At 35.6% G+C, this 20,913-nt stretch overlaps 1 protein-coding gene across 1 annotated transcript in view; it reads right to left on the bottom strand.

Annotated features, from left to right (window-relative positions):
- SPOCK3 (SPARC (osteonectin), cwcv and kazal like domains proteoglycan 3) overlaps positions 1–20,913 on the bottom strand; it is a 164,947-nt gene that overhangs the window by 109,399 nt on the left and 34,635 nt on the right. The gene's annotated exons all lie outside the window — the stretch shown is intronic.

Raw genomic sequence — 20,913 nt, 5'->3', positions numbered from 1 at the left:
ACAGTTCCACAGACAGCCAAGAGTGGCAAAACAGCACCAGACTATACAGGGAGCTCAGATCACATATGTGGGGCTGGAGGGAATTTACTTTGGTATGTTGAAAGAGAATGACAATATGGTCGTGAGGCTATGGTTTGTGTCTAGAAAAAAAAAAATGGTGAACTGTATAAAGGAGATCTCTGGAAACTGGAATAAACAGCTGACATCTTAAAAAGTAAAAGCTAAGAAAGAAATACTCAGTGCAGAGACCTACCAAGGGTGCTTGACCAGACAGAGAGCCTTGTACAATGAAGGAACAGTTTTGTGCACAAGGAGACAATGGGGGGTGTGGTGCACCTTCTGTACCAAATGCTGCACTATTCCCCAAATGACAGGAGCTCATGCCATTTGTCTTTTCAAACTCTTGTCTCTCCCTCCACCTGCCTCTTTTATAAAAAATGAAAACTTGCATCATATTCAGAACAAAAGTCCTGTAGGATGTGAAGGACACACAGAGGGCACAAGGGCAGTAACAGTCTAGGTTTTAAAGGTCTACTAAATGTCTAAGAAAGGATTTGTAAAAAGGCCTTGGCTTTTATGTGGCTTTTGGAAAACATTTTTTCAACCATATCTGACCACAGCAAGAGGGGGAAAAAAAAGTGCTACTCATCAATTTTCATTCAGGAAGGTGAAAATTTGTCTTTTTAGCATGTCAGGGATAAAAACCTGGAATCATTTACAAAACAGATCCTGTACTTTTGTTGACATTGGTTTTGTTTGCTTGTTTGTTTTTCAGCCTGGAGAAAATTGATTACAAAGATAATCATGAAATTGACCATATCATGCCAGTTGCATGGACAGAATTTTGGGATGTTTCTCCCAGCAGAGGAGAAAAAAAAAGTCTCTCACACTAAGGTTCAGAACAATGTTCTAGTCTACCTCTCATTGCCATGGAGACAAAGAACACCCTAGTGTGAAAACAGTCCAAAATGGAAGAAATTAAGGAATACAAAATATTATGAGAGAGGAAATACGCTGTTTTTGTCATTACAAGGCAAATAAGAACAGATGTGCCAAGGGAAAATGGGATGGAAGGAAAACCACACGCATACAACATGCTTGCAGCTAAATACAGGGAAGTAGTTAAAATTACTGGTCTCAGTTCAAGGGTGGATATTAAGAAATCAATTGGTATCTACAATTAAGGAATTTAAATAAGATGTCATGCAGTTTAACATCAATAAGAGAACAGGTATATAGACAAGGGAAAATAAGGTTGGTAAGAAAAAAAAGAACTATTTTCTAAGTAACTCAAGTCATCCCTTTTGATTGATAGGACACAAAGAAATTCCCACACTTCTTGCCAACATTAGAAAACTACAAATTTAGCACATTGAAGAAAAAGACAGAAGAAACACACAGAGACTTCAGGATGTGATTTAGTATAGTAATGGTATTATATAATGTGATTTGGGAAAATACATATTCCAGCAAGCAATATATTTCTGAATTGGGCTTAATTATTAGATATATTTGGAAAAGATCAGCTGTCTTACTGAAAAGAAATAGTTGCACTACAGATGAGAGGATTTCACTAGCATATCTTAGTCTGTTTAAATAGAACCAAGTAAGGGTTCATTTCTTAGAAAAATATTTGCAAGGCAAATGTCCCATGTGCTTAAGATGAAATTTAGGCTTTAGTTTATCTCCTTAAGATATGTACTTCACAGCTACAACTTCTTTTCAAAAACATGCCAGTCTTTGTAGAAATAAATAGCAAGATTTGTGCTCACACAAGTCATATTTAAAGTGAAATTTAGGTCTAAAAATAAAATATTGCTATATTACTTACTTGTTCTGAACTTTGCCTAATCAAATACTTCCTTTCTCTGTTTATATTTAGTGGAGATTAATACAACACTACAGTATCTCTCAGATAAAGAGAGGCTGCTGTCTCAAGAAGCTTTCTAATGTTCCAATTTCTCAAACACTAGTTCCAGCATGTCCACAATTTAAGTGATTTTTCCTCATCCTTTAAGAAACACCTGTCTTGTCCATTTTTATTATTGTACCTGCAATTCCTAAATAGCAAAAATGTTGACAACACTGCAAATTCCAATTATTTCCTCCCTTGCCAAAAGCTATGCTAAGTTAAGGCACAAGAGTTGCAACAGTTCCAAGTAAAATGCATGATACTGATACTAGGTGGAAAAACAAGATAAACAAAGAATTTTAAGCTGAATCCTACTGACAGTGAAGTTTAAGAGTCCCAAATAAAAGTAAATTAACTTTAAAGAATCACAGATGTTTTGTTTCATTTTGTTTCCAGCAACTATGCCTGTGTTAGGGAGATTCAAGATTGTTTTGATATCTTAACCATATGTGGTGAAAAATATGTAAGAAACTCCCACATGAAGCAAATACTACCTAGGATACTCTGTATCCTAATTCATTAACATGTATTAAAACCATTTTATTATATATTAGCTTTCCTAAAATACCAAGGAAGTCAGGACATGTTACAGAGAAACATGAGTCAAAATACCCTACTTACTGTATGTCTACAGAAACCATAAAATAGCCGAGACACAGTGGCCTTCCTCTGTCTTTCAAACTGCAGCTGTAGGCTTACTAAATGCAGGGGCAGCAGCAGCAAAAAGTGTTCAGACTGGTTCAGCTTCCCTTATTAATACTCCTAGATATAGCAAGAAATCTGTGTATGTGACACATTTCCTTTGCCCTACTGATCCTTCATTTTTCAGGGAAGCTGATCTAGCCATAGTTTTAGTCCAAATATTTGGGAATAGTTCTAAAGAAGTTTCTCTAAATCAGCTCCAACAGTGCTCTTCTCTCAGGCATGTAAACGTACCAGGCATCATCTGCTTGTTTACATACATCAAAGCTCAGCAAGCAAGGAAATGAGAGTTTCTCTTTCTCCTAAATATATACAGAGATACTACCCTTAACATCATCCTTAACATCTTTATTGAGCAGAGGTGACAATATGAACAAAACCACACTTTGGTGGGTTTTTTTCACTTAATGTTATCTGTCAAATCTGCTGCATCAGAATAATCTTCCTCAGGGAAATTAATGAAGAACAATTCCCCTCCAAAATGGCCATCTTCCATTGGTTCTAAAGAAAATAAAGCCATTAGTCATTTTTGTTAAGATCAAAGACTGGCTTCATTCTCATTGTAAATAACAGTGGAAAAAAAGAACAATTCAATAAGCAGGGCTCCTTAAGACAATATTATTTCTCAGACCTTAAAGCAGTAACTTTTACTGATGAAGCCTCAAGAATAAATAAAAGCATTCAAAAGATCAGTAAAGGAATCTACAGGATTTTAAGCTCAAATGGAAGTTCAGAAATACCAGCATTATTCTTTAAATAAATCCACACAGGATAATGAACAAGTATATCACCAAGTGCTGAATTTCTTGAAAGAATTATTATTACATACAACCTAAATTTAACTCAAAGTAATTGACCCAGTTCTTGTAGATCTTAGTGATGCATTATTCTGTAACGTTTTCATATGCAATATACTATGAAGCTCCTGCTTTATACAAAAATCTCCAATCAACTTCAGCATGTGCTGCTGTAAGATGCCCTGCAATGCATCCCTTACAGAAGAGCAAAACAAGGATCAAGAACCAGCCCATTTCGAAATGGTTTCCAGAACATTGGTACAGATCCTCTGATAGCAGACATCCTGTACGTGAAACAGGACAGGACAAAGTTCTACGCTAAGAAATGTCAGGAAAGACCAAGCATGAGTAAAGAAAGTCTCATTACCTGTGTTGGGAACTGATAAAGGAAAAACTGCCCTAAACTTAAGATTAGAAACTTTTGAAAGAAAAAAGTCTATTGGCCAGTATCCCTGCTGCAGCAGCATCTTACATTGTGTACTAATGGACTCTGCAATAGTCTCCAAATTTCATTAACTAATCCCCTACCCTTTACTTTTAGTCTTTATCTTTTAATTTTTTTCTTAAAATTTTTCACTGTTTTTTCTTTAAAAGTTACGTTTTCCTTATTTCAGTCTTTAGGGCTTCTCCAGATCTCAAGGACATCAGCAGAAATATTTTCAGACAAGGTAAATGTTTCAATGCTAACTTGCTTTCATTGATTTGACTAAAGGACTAGTTTGCACACATCAAAAAGCTATGTTTATCACAATGTTTGAATCATAACTGCCAACTGCTAATATCAAATATCTGTGAACTATTACAATAAAATACCACGACCAAGACAAATTATTATTTAACAGTCAAAGAAATCACATCATGCTACTTTCACAACCTTACTGCACCTTTCCCATCTACAAGAGCATTCTGTTATCTCAGTCCCTCAGGTCTTATGTCAGGTTATTACGGACTTTAATCTCACACCCAGCAGATTCGGACCTTGCCAGGATGAGTGACAAAGGATAATCCCACTGGCTGCAGGAAACCCTGCCGATGCTTCAATCCATGACACACCAAGTCCATGCTGAAGTCACAGAGGAGCAGTATATTAGAAAGGACTATGGTGTTAGAAGCTTTTTTTTACTTCTGAGGGACTTAACACTGAAGACTTGATTATTTTACTTGGGCTAAATTCTTAGCAGCTGCAATTACAACTGACAAAACTTCTCACACCCACACACACCCCCTGGAAAGGAAGATGAGCCTTTCTGGTATCCAATTAGGAAATTGCATTCTGCATTCTTGAGTTTCCCTCCTGCTTCAAGAACAGTGAGAGCCTTCAATTTGCCTTAAAATAGAATTGCATTGCTGAGGACTAAAAATTTGCTGTATCCTGCTGCAGAGTGAGATTAATTTCAATGTTGCCAAAATGTTAATCATTTGCACAACATACAGTGCAATTTATTTTGGGATCTTTCCAAATAGAAGGCAATTTGTGAACTTCAGCCTCTTCCTAATCTTTCTTTCACTCTTGGTTTCTGACTTAAGTCCTGGATGCAGTGCTCTATACTAAGGATGACAAAACACAGAACGCTACTCCTTCTCAAAAAAGCTATTGTCTTTTCTGTTCAGAAATTTTCTGTAGTACTTTAATGAGACTTCTCTTTGTTAAAAGGCTAAACTGAGCTAAAATGATAGAAGATCAAATTAAATGTTCTTTTTATAGTACTTCTAAACTCCAATCTACATTCCTGTAAGAACCTCCACAGCCTTGTGCTGCCAAAAAAAAAAAAAAAAATCTGCTGCAAATCATCTCACCTCATTTTCCATTTTACTATATCAAGTTTCTAAGCCTAGATTTCAGGAACAATACCCCACAGACTTTACCCAAAATACACATCCACCCATTAAGGCTTTTCAAAATATTTTTCTCACCTTGGGACCAGGCTTCATCATTACTTTAACCACTACAAGAAGAAAAAAAAAAGTCACACAAAGTACACAGAAAAAGAGACTCTGACATACAACCAATTATAACAATTTGTTGAGTATATCCAGTCTGCCTGCTGTTGAATTTTTCATACTATCCTGAAGTCTAACACAAAAAATAATTACTGATCTTTTAGTAGCTGGAAGAGCATGGAATTACTTGCCCTTACTTTTTGTTTAACACAGAGGATCTGTATTCAGAGCTTACTTCATGAGGAAATACCAAGTAGCATAACTTGCCTTATTAAAAGACCAACATTAAATAATACTTTTATCACCAATTAAACACATTCTCTTCTTTCCATATTACAGCGATGTTGCTATAGAAATGAAGTATTTTTCTAAACACAGTTTATTAAATATGGCACATTAAATTCAGCAAGGTACTACATGTGTCTGCCAGTAGAATCCCTGCCCAAGTAAAGCTTGGCACAGAGGAGACCGATCTAGTAAAAAACAGCTGAGATCTCCCATTTCCAAATAGGGAAACACAATTACAAACAAAACGTCATGTATAAGTATTCTGTTAATTTAATTCCATGTTGATTCTGAAAGAAGTACACTATGTAAGTGGAAGGAGAATCAGACTTTCTGTCTGCATGTCCTCTTTGCCTGACATTTCCTTGAAATGTTGACGTTAATATTTGATTCCAGTTTTTTGTGTAAAGCACACAGGTTTTGTAGCTATCAAGTAGACTGAAAGAGTACAGCAACTAAAACCAGAAGCACTTTGGTAGTAAAAGCAGCTACACTTAGAGAGAATGACAGCTCAGTGCAGCAGACACAGTGCTAATGACAATTTAAAAAACCCTGATCTACCATAAAACTAATCTCTAAAACACTGCACGTATCATAGCCCTTCTCTGTCATGTAGGTTTTGCAATAAAAAAGTCACATACCAAGACCAGGGATCAAATTCTTAGTGCCCTTACGGTGTGTTTACCTACAAACTCTGTATGTCAAGTTGTCTTAGTTACGGTGACAAACAAGCAGCAGCAGAATGTCATGGCTGTCAATGTGCTAGTTACAAAAAAATAAAGCAACGTACCAAATCTCTGCAGTGAATTCAACAATAACAGGACAGGAACTACAGCTAACATTTAAGACTAGATGCCAACTCCCTTCTTCAGTCTATGGAAATGTTCAGTAATAACACACTTTATATATAAATTGCAATCATAGCTGAAGACTATCTTTCATTATTCCTAATGGCCCATATGTGCCACCTTCCTTCTGCTGGAAAGAAAAACAACAGCCTGAAAGGGCACTTCAGTTCATTAACATTTCAGTTCATTTCTTCTCAGTGATACTTTCAAGATAGATTGAGTTCCCATCCTCAACTAGTCATATTTTGTCAGGATCAGGTGTAGTTCAGTTTTGTGATAGAAGTAAAAAAAGCAAAATGTTTTCCAGGTCAACAGCTATGACCTACTGCACTGAAACAACAATCTTCCCTCTTAAACACTTGAGAGAACCTGTCTGCTTTGGATTGTGAGGTCAGTTGGGATCTGAATCCTTATGCCAAGCCCCTGCATGCAGAGTCCAGTTTTCTCCATGGACCTCAAAATACTGTGGGAAAATTATGGTGCCTTTGAACAAATTACTTTTTGCACTAAATCCTCTACTAGAGCATCTTTCTCAGATTTTAGGAGAGGTGGTTCAACCACGCTGTTAGACCCAAAAGTGGGAAACACTGCACCAGCCTCACTGGCCTGAGATTGTGTTTTCTTTCAGCCCGCCCTCTTGTCAGTATGGAGTGAAATTTAAAACAATTAAAAAAACCAAAAAGTGTTGCCTCAGCAGCACCAGTGCTAAAAATTTAAAAGGCTGAGAAAAAGTATGTCTCTAAGCTGTCCTGCTGAGCGATTCTACCAAAAACCTACCGATAAAAGAAAGGAGGTAGAATTAGTCTACTCTTTGCTATTATGATCAACACAGAAACAGATGCATTTACTCTTATGAGATAGGGAAATTACTAGATCAAAACCATTGTGCACACAGATAAAGGGAGACAGTAAAACAACTACAACAGAAGAGGAAACTACCTTTGTAAGATATAAAAAATTTGTCCATGCTCCATTCTATATCCTTTCTAACTAGACTAGAAAGCAAGTTTCCTAGTCTGGTAGTGGTGCTTAGCAACAATTTCTAAATTTATAAACAAGTGCACAGATCCATGTATTTGTGGTAAGGTACACACAAATACACATAATTTCTCTCAAACATATTCTTCAATTTAACTGTTGTAATTATGTATCATTTGTGTTACATCTAGAAAGATGTATTTCCTGTACCCTGCTAAATAAATAAGCTAGAAAATTATGGGTAGTATTCTGACTTAGGAAAGAAGTAAATGTCTTGTAAATTTCCTCAACAGAACAGTATAAAATCTAATACTTGAAGCTTGCAATTTACATTCACAAATTACACAAAGTACTATCACAAACTGTTTAGTGAGAAAGGTTTTAATTACTCCTTTGTATTTCTTAAGTATAGCAAAGTCTCTTATTTAATATTAATTTTCCATATAATCATAAAATAAATCTAGGTGGCAAACAACCTCTGTTAGTCATCTAGTCTTAACCACTGCTTAAAGCATGTCCAATTACAAAACAGTCATGCACAGTTGCACAGTCATGCCCAGTCAAACTTTGAGTATCTCTAGGAACAGAGATTCCAACTCCTGGCCTGGGCAACCCATTCCACTATTTGTCTACTCTCACAAGAAAATGTTTTTACTACACTTTATTAGGGTTTTCATGTTGTAACACGTACTTTACCTCCAATCTCACCCCTGCCCATCAGTAAAGAGAAGAGCCTGGCTCTACCTTCTCTAAACTACCACAAAGGGCAGTTAAAAAGAGCAACAAAATCTGTCTTAGTCTTCACTTTTTAGGATTATTTTCTCATCCTCCTCTCATGTAAACACTTTTCAAGGACGTTCTAAACATTTCTTGAGAGACAACAGGCAAAATCAAGTAAGTCATGTTTTCTTATTCTAATGCCTTAGATATTCAGTATTACAACAGATTTCCAAATCTGGGATTAAAAAAAATATCTGCAGCACATAAATGAGGATCACAGCCTAAAAAAATCCACTTTTTACGCTCTACATATTGCTAAAAACAAACAAACAACCACCCCCCCAAAAAAAACACAAAAAAACCCAACCAAACAAAAAACCCCAACCAAACAAAAAAATCACACTACCACAAAAAAAAAAAAAAAACAAACCCAAAGACAACCAAAAAAACCCTAAAAAAACCCCCCGAAGATCTATTTTCTGTCTGTCAGGCCCTAGAATTTAGTCAAGTCAGCTCTTCTTCTCCAGCATAGATTGAATACTGGAGCTGAGCCTATGAATATCCTGCCAATTTCCAAGCTGTTACTGTGTATTAGCATCAACAAACCTTATTTTCAGCCACACACAACATTTTTAAAACGATTACAGCCCAACAGTTTTTTTCTAATGAAGTATTTTATGTGTGATGTTTTGAATGATAGCTGACATGCTTAGATAATAATAAAAGGACCTATAAGAACAGAAGCACAACAAATATGTCTCTAGTCATAAGACAAGGGTTAATGGTTTTAAACTGATAAGAACACAAATACAGACCAGAGGTAAGGAAGAAAATTTTTGCGATGAGGATAGTGAGACCCTGGAACAGGTGGCCCAGAGAGGTGACAGATGCCCTGTCTGAAAACATTCAAAGCCAGGTTGGATGGGACTCTGAGCAACCTGGACATCCCTGCTTATGAAAGGAGGTTTGGACTGAAGAGCCTTAAAAGGCCTATTTAAACCTAAATTATTCAATTATTCTATGAGTTTATGATTCATAATATTAAGTATGATAATATTTAATCAAAAGACCAAAACTACGAGAACTGTTCAGCAATGCCAACCATATCTTTATTTCAAATCTCTACTCAATACATGGCAGTGTTTTGATTGCCTTTTATGATGAAATCTATTCAGTAAAGAAAAGCATGTATTTCCATGTTCTTTCTGGCTTGACAGTACTGCTTGCAGCAACATGATGATCAATGGCTGCACCCATTTGGAAACTTGAGCTCTCTTGTCACCTTCCAGATCCCAATTCTGTGCATCCTCTAAAAGTGGCAAACAACGTATTTGAACTTAATCATAATATCCTGTTGAAGATACTATCATATTGTTAAAACTCCTTTGGCTTTTTATCCCAAGTCCCTTTATACTGAGTCATCTTTAAGTTTTCAACTCAGAGAATGAGAGACTGGACCTTATTTGCTTTGCTTTACAGTGAAGGAAGAGGAAGAAACAATACTGACCTTTCAGTTTGGATGCATTCAGTATATCTATCTATCCATCTGGATGCCTGCAGTTTATCTGCATGCAGATTTACTGTCTGACTAGCTTTGGCTGACATTAAGGAATTTATAATCTCAGAGCTAGAGTTCAGTTCCAGATTTTAAAGCAGGTACTGGGGCAAAGTACTTTTCAATACCTGTCCTCCCACTACACGTATCATTAGCCTCGCTGCAGCTTTTCTACTTATACAGAAATATTAAGACTACTCCTGGAATATTTACAGACATCTGAATGTGGACAAGCACTTTTTACTGAGTTCTTATACATAAAAGTCAAATACAAAGAATTCCACCGAATATTATTGCCATGATCAAGAAAGAAATCTTCACTAAAGTACTGAAATACTTACATTATAAATAAGCAACACATTTTTGGAATAAAATGCCAATTTTATAATAGTAAGCTTTGTTTCAGTTTTCACCAGAAAGTAGAGACTGGATCTAAAGTGGCCAGTGAAAACTACTCATTTACTAAACAGTTTGATGGCTTACCATGTACATGCACACAAACCCAAGAAATTGCTCTTATCTACCTGTTTATCAAGCCAGTTATTTTCCAGAAGTCTACTGAAACCACATAAATCCGGTTTCAGAACTATGAACTGAATGTCCATACACATGTTCATTACATTAAGGAAATAAGTTTTTCTTTCAAACTGTTTACTTAATCCCACAGTAAAATATGACAAATTAGACAGTTTTGTTGCAAGGTAAACAGATACACACATACATGTATAAGCAACATTACTAACAGGAATATGCCTCTACATAGATCATGGAGTTGTTTGGTTTTTTTTTTATAATCTGCATTTTAGCTTGTAAACATTATATTTAGCTAGAATTTTTTTTCCTGAAAAATTGAGGAATATGAAAATGAAGCAGAATAAACAAGGTAAGGCACCCACTTAAGCAACTGCACACAATAAACTACTAAATACAGAAACAGAATTGTCGCAAGAAATACACAGACAAAGAAAAAACTCAATATTCAGGTCTGCAAGAAGGAAACACTAGACAGAATCCAAAAGCCTATTTTCTTACTCTTTACAAACAAAAACAATTTAGGACAATACAAACCAACTGTAAGAGTTGGATCATTTATTTTTTAATGCGTGTCTGTTTACACGTAGCACCTACTTGCACTGCTGTCACTTGAGTTGCAGCAGAATTCTAAAAAGCTGTGTGCTAGGTTCGTAACTGGGACAAATCTAAATGCCTTAAAAAGCATAACAGAACAAAAAAACTAAACAAACAAAATAAAAGACACACTCAAAAGCTACCAACCCCCTGAACACAGAAGACATTCTAGAGTTTATCAACAGCCTACCTTAAAACATGAACTTGAAAACAATGACTAACAGCTACATCTGTTAATTCAGGGAACTATCAGCATCTGCATTGTACAGGATCAGAGAAAGAGTAGTTCAAGTTTGCATGAACAACCGAATACTTTTAATTTCACCCATGCTTGAAAGCAGGGTCAACCAGAGCAGGATGCTCAGGGCCACGTTCTCTTGGTATCTTAATTCTTTAATTTACTATGACAGCCTGCATGAACGAAACTTCACTGAAAACTTAGATGTAATCTCTGCAGTTTATTCTGCAGCAAAACATTACAGATAAACTAGCTGACTTACATTTTAAAGTAGAATCAAGTTCAAGAACTTAAACTTATTTACGGTATCTCACTCTGGGGGATACGCAACCTTTCTCTGAGTTTCACAGACCGAAAACTTACGTAGGACCTCCCTTGAAGCAGTCTTTGAGCAAGAGTAGTCAGGCTTCTAAGTATACCATTCTCTTCAAGTATTCTCTTCAGTGTATGTTCCATTACACATGACCATGCTCCAGTATTGATCTTTCACTTCTATTTCATTAATTACTTAATAGCTGTTTATGTGCAAAAAATTTACTTTTAGTAACTTTTTTTTTTTATGTTACACTCAATACTATTACTTTCTTCAAGTTTGAAAGCTTGAATACTTAAAAATAAACCCAGACACAAGAGATTATGTTTTGGGACCCATAACTTGAAGCATAAACTGACTTGACCTTCCTTTTTCTTCCTGTAGTTCTGTGCCCTCACTACCTATTCTGCACTTTGAAACATGACTGAATCGAAGTGCAATGACTCATAAATCCTTTTGTTGCCTAGAAGGCTGACCTGAAACAGAGACTGGACAGAGCTAGAGAATAAACCAGGTATTTATTGAAAGGCCTCCAGGATCCACCTTGAACAGGACCGAAGCCCGACCAAGGCTGCACCCTGAGTCTACTACGAAAACGCTACACCAAAAACCCGCCCAGTCACGGTCATGAGGTCTTACATTTTTAGCAGTTTTGGTCCATTTGCATATTTGGGTTTAATTGTCCAATTACAGCTTCAGGTTGTGAGGTCCTATCCTTCTTGTTCCTCCCTTCAGTCCACCATTGTTTATGTTTTTGGGCCTGAGAGTTGCCCTTGGTGTTCAGCAAAAAGGGATTTGTTTTATCTACCTACCCTGTGAAGAAAGCTTACTGACACTTAATATGAGGCTCAAAGCTACATCCCTAGGTAACACAGAATCTGCAAATAAGAAAGCTAAAGCTTAAGGCATCACTTTGCCCTTGAAGTCAAGCATGGTTCATAGAAAATCCCTTCCACTTAATATGGGCAAGGTATGAGCATGCAGGTAAAAGGCTGTATCACACTGTGTAGCAACAACAGGACCAATAAATCCATCAGGCTGAAATTTTAAGCATAATTTCTGAATGCTTGGTTTCATAACTTTCATATTCTAAAGATCAGCCCAATACCTGTACATCAGATTGAAAGTATTAAGGAATCTGAGTTTTTTCCAGAGCTTGGTATTGAAATTACTTGGCCAATATAACACAGGACATTAGGGTAAGTAAATACTGATTTTTTTCTGGTCATAAATTTATCAATGAAGAATCTCTGCTCCTGTGGGTCTACTTACCATATTAAAGGAACAGTATATGGAAAATTGAAGACCATCAAGTTAAAAAAAAAAGTTGACATTATTAGAAATACCTGACAAAACAAAATTTGGCCAGAAATTCCAAAATTTGGCCTATATTCACTGCAAAGAAGAATCAAAACCAAAAGTACTAGCAGAGTTAGGCTTATCTCTGGGTGAAATTACTCAGTTATATTAAACAAGATTTCAAAAAAACAGCAGTATCAATCCTTGTACTCCAAGTAGTCAAAACAACATTGCTAAGAGTGCTACTAATAGACAGCTCACTGTAAAATCCCTTAATATATCATACCAAGTTCCTGGCATACTAGCCAGTCATATCCTTGCTAAATACATGTATTTTTTTTTGTTCACTTTCAATAGGAAAGGCTGATTTGCCATATTGCTTTTATGTCAATATGTCATTCACTACATGGAAAAAGACATCCTGTTTTACCACCTCAAATCTCCTTAATTTTTGTATTTTGCTTTTTTTATTCATCAGCTCTTTCCTAACCCTAGGCACTTCAATGGTATCTTCAACACATTACTACTGCTTACGTCTTCATAATTTTCAGTACTCATTTTTGGGGTTGTTTTTCTTTTCTCTAACTTAGGGCACTTTATAAACAACATGGATGGCACTATGCAATTTTAAAAGAAAATATGACGTTATAAACATGATGCTGCTTATTTACACGGTGTTATAGGGGCATTATCTTTGCTCATACCATAAAAATGCATTTCGAAAATTCCACTGATCTAACTCAGACCTGCTTTATTTCTGCTTTACCAGAGAAGGATCAGAATAATTCAACAGTAATACTTTTACAGTTAGCCTTGATGATCTTAAGGATCTTTTTCAAGCTCTTCCTATCCTGGATTCAAAGTAAGTCATTGACTAGTCTTAAATACTCCACACCCATTTCCACTATAAGGAGGCAAGTTCAAGCATCAGCTCTCTTACATACAACACCATGCAGATATGAATCAACATGACAAAATAATACAAGATTTGCAGTCTTTAATTTCCACAAAATCCTCCAAGATCATTTGAGAAAGAAAGGAGAAATAATGGTTACACGTGGCCCAAGCTCATTCAAACTAAAAGGAACAAAGCAAATCAAAATGGGGAAAAAATTAATTTTAAAAGTGGTATCACTGAAATTACTCCAAAACAAAGCAATTCTACACTTCACATGCTCAGCTCCTTTCTGCCAGTCAACTTCTATTCTGTCAGTTTAGCTTACTGTAAACCTGAAAGTTTCAAGCATCTTAGGGCTTGAATGAAATTTCCTTTGAATATTTTGTACAAAATGTGCATGCTTTAATTGACAAAGCCAATTACTCATTCTGTTACTCTATCTAATCCCAACAAGTATACCAGGAAGAAATTAATTCTTTAGCCAACTCATATAATTTATGCCAAGTACCAGTCCTACCCTCCCTCTGCAATGAACCTCAACGCTCATTGCTCAGGCTGAGTTTTTGACAGTTCACAATGTATCCTAGAAGACTTTCCTCTGGGTTATTTCTGGTTTGGTCTTTAATATCTTGTAAAATAAGTAACAGCAACAGAATTTCAAAGGCACTGCTGCTTGCCTTTCTAAAATGTAATATCCACTGTCTGGCCATAACTTAACAGAAAAGAAAAAGATAATCATCATCAGAAACTAGGAAAAATAACTACTGTAAAAACAAAGTTAAAAACCTCACTTAGTGAAATCAAAAAATAATCACATGCCAAGCCCTATTTGTGCCATATTATGAAATTCCTGAAAGATACTGAGATCTCAATGATAAGGACAAAGCAATCTGCAATCATAGAACAAGTTCTCCTTATCTATATCAGTCACCAGCTGGTGGTTTTGACAGCAGTTCATCAAAGAAAAGTGTTGCAGCAGTGATATTCCATACTTTTGGCTCCAGCCTATCTCAATTAATAAAACCTACCATAATAGTTCTATTCATAGAAAGTACAGTGATAAATATGGGAAACTGCAACTACTCAGAACAGGGCTGATAAATCACAGCTAATTAACAGAGGTGCTGGTTGCACTTACTGATCCATAGATCTTCTTTTTTTTTAAAACTCAGACAAAAGAAGGAAAAGCAGAATGAGTGGAAGTAAAGACAATAACAGGTAAAGAAAAAATCATGACAGGTTTAGGTTTTTTCCTTAGTTTTGTTTCTATTTTTTTTACTGAGGCAAATTTTGGTTTTTAATTGCCATCTTGATTTTCATCCAGTAGCAAGGACAATTACATAATGAAATGTACATGACTTTTGTCTTTAATGAACTGGAAGCAAATCACGTGTCCACAGACCATGTCTGTTATTTTAAAATAATAGTTTTAGCAATGCAGTTCAAAAACGCAAAATCACCATCTGTTTTTCAGAGTTCCTTTTGGTCACTACTATTGGTTTGGGAGGTAGATTCACCCGGCCTGTATGTTTGCTAGGACTGGCAAAAGTCATGGAAAATTCATTTTTCAGTTTCCTTGTGACCCTAACTGTTCCTTCTGCGAAACTGAAATTCAGTGAAATTGAAACAAATTCAACAAGAAGTACCTCTTTTCTGCTTTCAAAATGCATGGTCATCCACAAGACTGAGAAACCATCAACATTTCCATTAATTACAGTACACAGACTTTTCCATTTTCTTTATTAAAACTATTCTACTGTCTTTGGTTTTAAATTTCAAGTGAATCCATCTTGTATTCATTACACTAGAGTTCCTTTGCATTTAAATACTTCCACTGACATAAACCTTCCTGTTTTTAGAATCTATGCCACCGTATGCAGGCAACTAACCCTGCTGCATGGAACCATCTACCCCAGTTTCCATCTCCAACTGGAGCCAAGCACAGACAGCTGCAATCGGTTACTGAAGAGATACAGACTGATCGATAAACAGAGAGAGGTCTTTACAGAAAGAAAGCAAACAACATCCTCTCATTACCATTCCTTCTCTCTATCAGAGTTCTCAAATATTAAGTATTTTTTTATTTAAAAAGTACTTTTTCATATCCTTTATCATTTATTTTCCTCTTTTTAATATTTATTCCAATTCTATACTATATCTTGAGGGGTAAGAAGAGGGATAACGACAATGTGCTCTACAGATTTATACAGGAACCTGAACACATCTTCTAATTTGTTTTCTATTATTTTCTAATAGTTGCTAACATACAATTTGACTTTCTTTTTGGTCAGCTGGTTCCTATTAGTAATGGTAATGTCCTGTAATTCATCACCTGAATTTTGAATGTATACTAACTGGACTACTTAGAGAAGAAATACTACTCAAAATTATTTAGAAGTTTCCACTGTTTAGTGCTCTCTCCTTTATTCCATGGAATGATCCCACAAGGTTACAACCAAGTGAAAAGAGAAAGGACATGCAAAACAATGCTTAAATGTAATTTAAACAGAGTTGTATTGTAACAAATGTTATAAACAAAAGTGTCTTAGGTCTCCAGTGCTTTCAGCTTACTGACAAACAGCAACTAAAAACCAAATTAATCAATAGTGACACAAGAAACACAGCTAACAATGAAAAAGGATAAAGCCTTCAATATTGCAATTTTAACAGGATCCTCGGCAAAGAACCAGGATACATAAATACCTGGAAAGTATCAATTCTTGAAGCTGTTCAGGCGCACAACTCTGCAACGTGTTATTGATTACAGCAAAATTTTTCTAGTACAATTTCTCTGACATCAAGGTTTACATAAAGCAAGAATCTGCCACGTGCACCAAAAAAACAAAAGTCCCCTCTAATACTCCTGATGTGCAATGAGTGTGAATATCTGATAGTACCCATGCTGCATGCTGATAAACATCTTGCTTTTAAAAAAACCAAACTCATTACAACTTAAAGGCTTCATGTATACCTTACCCAACACCACAATTTTACAACCCCATGAAGAGTTAAGCCAACCATTCTCAAGTCAACAATTTCAAGTACTCAGCACATTTCCATTATGAAATACCATATCTCATAGCGTTTCTTTGATAGTTGGTCTCATTAGGATTCTAAAATGTTTTAGTCTTCCTTTTTTTTTTTGTCTGTTTGTGAAATCAAGTAACGATGTTGAATGAGGGAAAGGACAATAATAATTTTAAAAGATTAAGCTACAATTAAGTTCATCAAAAAACAAGTTTTACACATGTATTTAAATACATACAGAATAATAGGTTATCTGTCTTGACTGCAGCTGTTGTGGTTAAAAAGGCAAAAAAACAACCAAAAAAAGAAAAAAAGGGGAAAAAAAAGTAATGCAAACTGAGTGGGACAGAAGACTAAGTACTCAACTCAGTCTGCACTAAGTGTGTCACTGTCCTGAAGAGAGGCATACATGTGGGGGAGTACTTCAGCACTAATTCATCATGTAATGCTTTTAAATTAGAAGCAAAATGGGAGTCTGGGAGAAGCAGCTACCTCTGACTTCCACAATTTATGAACAATGTACAGTTACAGTAGCAAATCAAGGTTTGAAAAGTGCTCTTATAGACAGATTAAAGACAAATTTTGTGAATGTCTTGTCTCTCACAAGAGACTGACTTCATAGCAGGATAGCAGTGAAAGCAAACATGGGAGAAGCAAGGAGGAGGCAGAACTCCAGCAAAACAGAATAAAAGTACTCAAAGATAGAAGCCATGCAAATAGGAATTGGCAGCAGGCTGTACTCAGTCTTGCTGGCATAGAGTTCATTCTCATATAGCCATTCTCATATAGCAACATGTACTGCTCCATTCCCCAAGTCTGTGGAAGCCGCAAGTCTAAAGTATCCATCTGTTATCAGGGCACATCATCAGCCTACCCATTTAAAACACAGGTAATTATTGCATGGGAAAGCACAATATGCATCATCTTCCAAACAATATGTATGAAGATGATTTATTTTGTTCAAACCTAAACCTAAATATGTTTCTTTAAAGAACAGATTGGATCTAAATTAAAACGTCTCTAATCCCAAATCTAGCATACATCTTAAATAAAAACCGAATCAGATCACAAACTAACTTCTTCCTGTTTTAAGTCTTTTTTGATGTTACAGTAATATCGTACATAGGTCACTATTTACATAGTCTGTATGGTACACAAGATCAGTTATCTGGGATGAAAAAGATGATTCATGTATGAAAAAGCCTTTGTCCTACAATCATGTGTCTCCTGTACAAAGGTAGATAAAAGTAGGGAGGGGAAATTTTTTTTTAAAAAGACAGCACAGTCGAACAGGTTTTTTGAAGGTAAAGAATAATGACATTTAGAATTGAGAAAAAACCCAATGATCTCCAGTCTATAACCACATGGTAACTTTGAAATTGAAAGCTTGAAACTGCAAGTAGCTATTTGCAACATTCAGTCAGAGAGAAACTGGTTCTTCCTGAACTTTTAGCAGTGTAAGGTTCAAGTAAAGAATACTTGATGCTTTCTTTAAAGATTAAACACTGGCAAGAGACCCACATAAGCTCTGAAGTTGTCAAAGAAACTTCATAATGTTTAAGGTGGCCCAATTGCCCCACTCTGCTATCGAAACAAACAGATAGCAGTTTACTTCACTGATTTAGGATTACCTCACTCCTTTCTGTAGGTGTAGCATTCTGGATTTAAATGTATATCCACAATGCAAACATTTTTTCACCAGATGATAAAAATGTATCAGAATATGATTAACCTGAAACATCCATATGCTCACTAAAGAGTGGCAAAGCTCCGGCACACGCGTGCACATTCCATTTTGCCATCACCATCTCCCAAATTGTATCTACATTTTAGACCATTATCTGTAAGACAGTCCAGTAACATCAGCTTCAGTTATGTCCACATCAAACCTAAAAAAGATGTAAATCCAGAATTATTGATCACATCCCACAAATATACTTCACATGCTCATCCTCTAAATTACTTGGGAGTTACTGAAAGCTGTGTGTCATACTTTTGTTTCATTTATATAAATCCTCTTAAAGAGATAGAAATACTAAAGAGTAAAAGTGTAAAATACTAATTTTGCAACTCTGCAGGTGATCTGCACAATCTTAAAATTTTCTTGTCTCCTATTTAAAGCCTGTGTCTTCCAAAACACAAAGCACCATTAACATTTCTATCTGCAATTTTTCCCCATTTTACAAACTCACTACTGTACTATATTATTACTGGGGACCCATAATATCTACTAAGGTTTTTTCAATGGCCTCAGTATTTTAGATCCCTCTACAATTAATTTAGTAAGTCCTTTAACAATCACTTTTGTGGCTTATTTTTTCTCTTTCCCCTCTGTATTGACTGTGGCTTAAATTTTCAGAATATTGCATCTTCATTGATGTTAATTTTTTGAACATCAAGGACTTGTGAAGAAAATAAGTAATACGTTGCTGCTTAAAAATGTAGATCACTGCATAAAATGATTCTAGCTAAAATCCTTGTGATGAAAGTGTACAATTATCCTTTGAATAAAATGGACCAACACACGTCAGAACGTGTTTCTGGAGATACTTGTCTTTCTAACCTGAATTGCTCTATGTCTCTCCTGTTCTTTGTAGCAGCAATACATCAGTTCATTCTAATTAAATCTGATGCCAAGAGAAAGTACTGAAGAGCCTACCTTATAAAAAATGCCTAAATACAGTCCACAAACTCTAAATTCAATCATGACTACCACAATTCAGTTTTTTGCTTAAGTTAAATTTCCACGCAAAACAAGGTGGCATGAAAAGTACCAAGACAGTGCCTAATGAGAGCTATAATCAATGTGACTATCAAGTTCAAAGACTAGAGGACAGACTACACAAGAATTATATGAAGGTAGAACATGAAGAGCTAAGTAACAAATTCCCTGGTAAATTGCTGGTTTATCCTTTCTCTTATCTGATAATCTGATGAGGAAACAGCACTGATAAAATTGAAACACCTTCAAAGTATTTAAGTTCTGCAATAGCTCCTAATATGTAAGCACTGCAACTAACAAACTAAAGCAGCTGTTAAACCGGGGGGGGGGGGGGGGGGGGAACCAACAACAACAAAAAAACCTGCAGAACTGATTGTAGCTTGATCAGAAAAGTTAAAATATTTTTATTGGGACACAAAAAAACCCAAACAAGCAATGTAAGTGACAACTGAGATTTCTTAAGAATATCACGGTTTTTCAAATAGCAGCTATCCCACAGCCACTTGTAATAGTTAAAAAACCCTTTAGTGTTAAAGAAAAAGAAGAAAAATCATTTCTTAAGTTTTCAGAAGTAGGAAAAGGGATCACTGACAGACACAAGTACAAATCCAGCGCTAGGAAATCCAAAATAACTGGATTTAAGAAGATAAAAAAATAAATATATGGTCAAACTTAAGGAAAGCAGGAGTAACTTTTTATTAATACCAAAATACAAACCTAAAGATGTTTTTCCTTCATTATTGGATGCAAATGTTTGTTGGTTAACTGTTGAAAATCAAAGTGAAAAACATGCATGATAATTTTTGTTCCTTGTTAAAGTAGAAGCCAAATGATGTAGACATAGCTGGTGAAATCCTTTTGACTCAGAAGTATCTTAAGATCTATTTTAACCAGAAGGCCAAGTCAGCTCCTTGTTAAATTCTATGGAAATACAGATTAAATATGGTTCATGTAATTCAGTTAAATAGAATGCTGTTCTTAATTTTTAAATATCCATATAGGCCTGGAATACAAACTAAAACCATTATCCCACTAGAAGGACAGTAATTTGCATTCAAAGCTTCAACTACAGCTGTGAACGGCAAAACAGAACACAAAAAAGGGAAGCAGCTATAGTACACTACAGAAATACATTAAGATACTGTAGCACTACAGATCTTCAGAGTTGTTTTTTTGGTTTTGTTTTATTTTTATTTTAAAGAGGAAGCCTCTATAATGACATTGATGCTTTTATCTGTTGTTTTGGTTGCTCATTATTGCCAACTATCAGACATAATCTGCTGGACTAGAGACTGAGCTCAGCTTATTTTCCCTCACGTATTTCATATAAAGCAGTCATTACTACTAATGTATGAGACTTTCTTTTTAGGATCATTAGGTTGCTGACCATGTACAGTTTTTCATTTTCTCCATATTTTTATGCTAAGAAAAAGAAAAAGAGAAGAGAAGAGAAGAGAAGAGAAGAGAAGAGAAGAGAAGAGAAGAGAAGAGAAGAGAAGAGAAGAGAAGACTGTAGACAAAACAAGAGCAAGAAAGAACACAAAGAGAGA

This window comes from Chamaea fasciata, unplaced genomic scaffold, assembly GCF_029207755.1.
Source record: "Chamaea fasciata isolate MVZ Bird 193981 ecotype frontalis unplaced genomic scaffold, bChaFas1.0.hap1 SCAF_6, whole genome shotgun sequence".
Lineage (NCBI taxonomy): Eukaryota > Metazoa > Chordata > Aves > Passeriformes > Sylviidae > Chamaea > Chamaea fasciata.
Note: the sequence above shows the minus strand (reverse complement) of the source record. Positions and strands in the feature narration are given on the sequence as shown.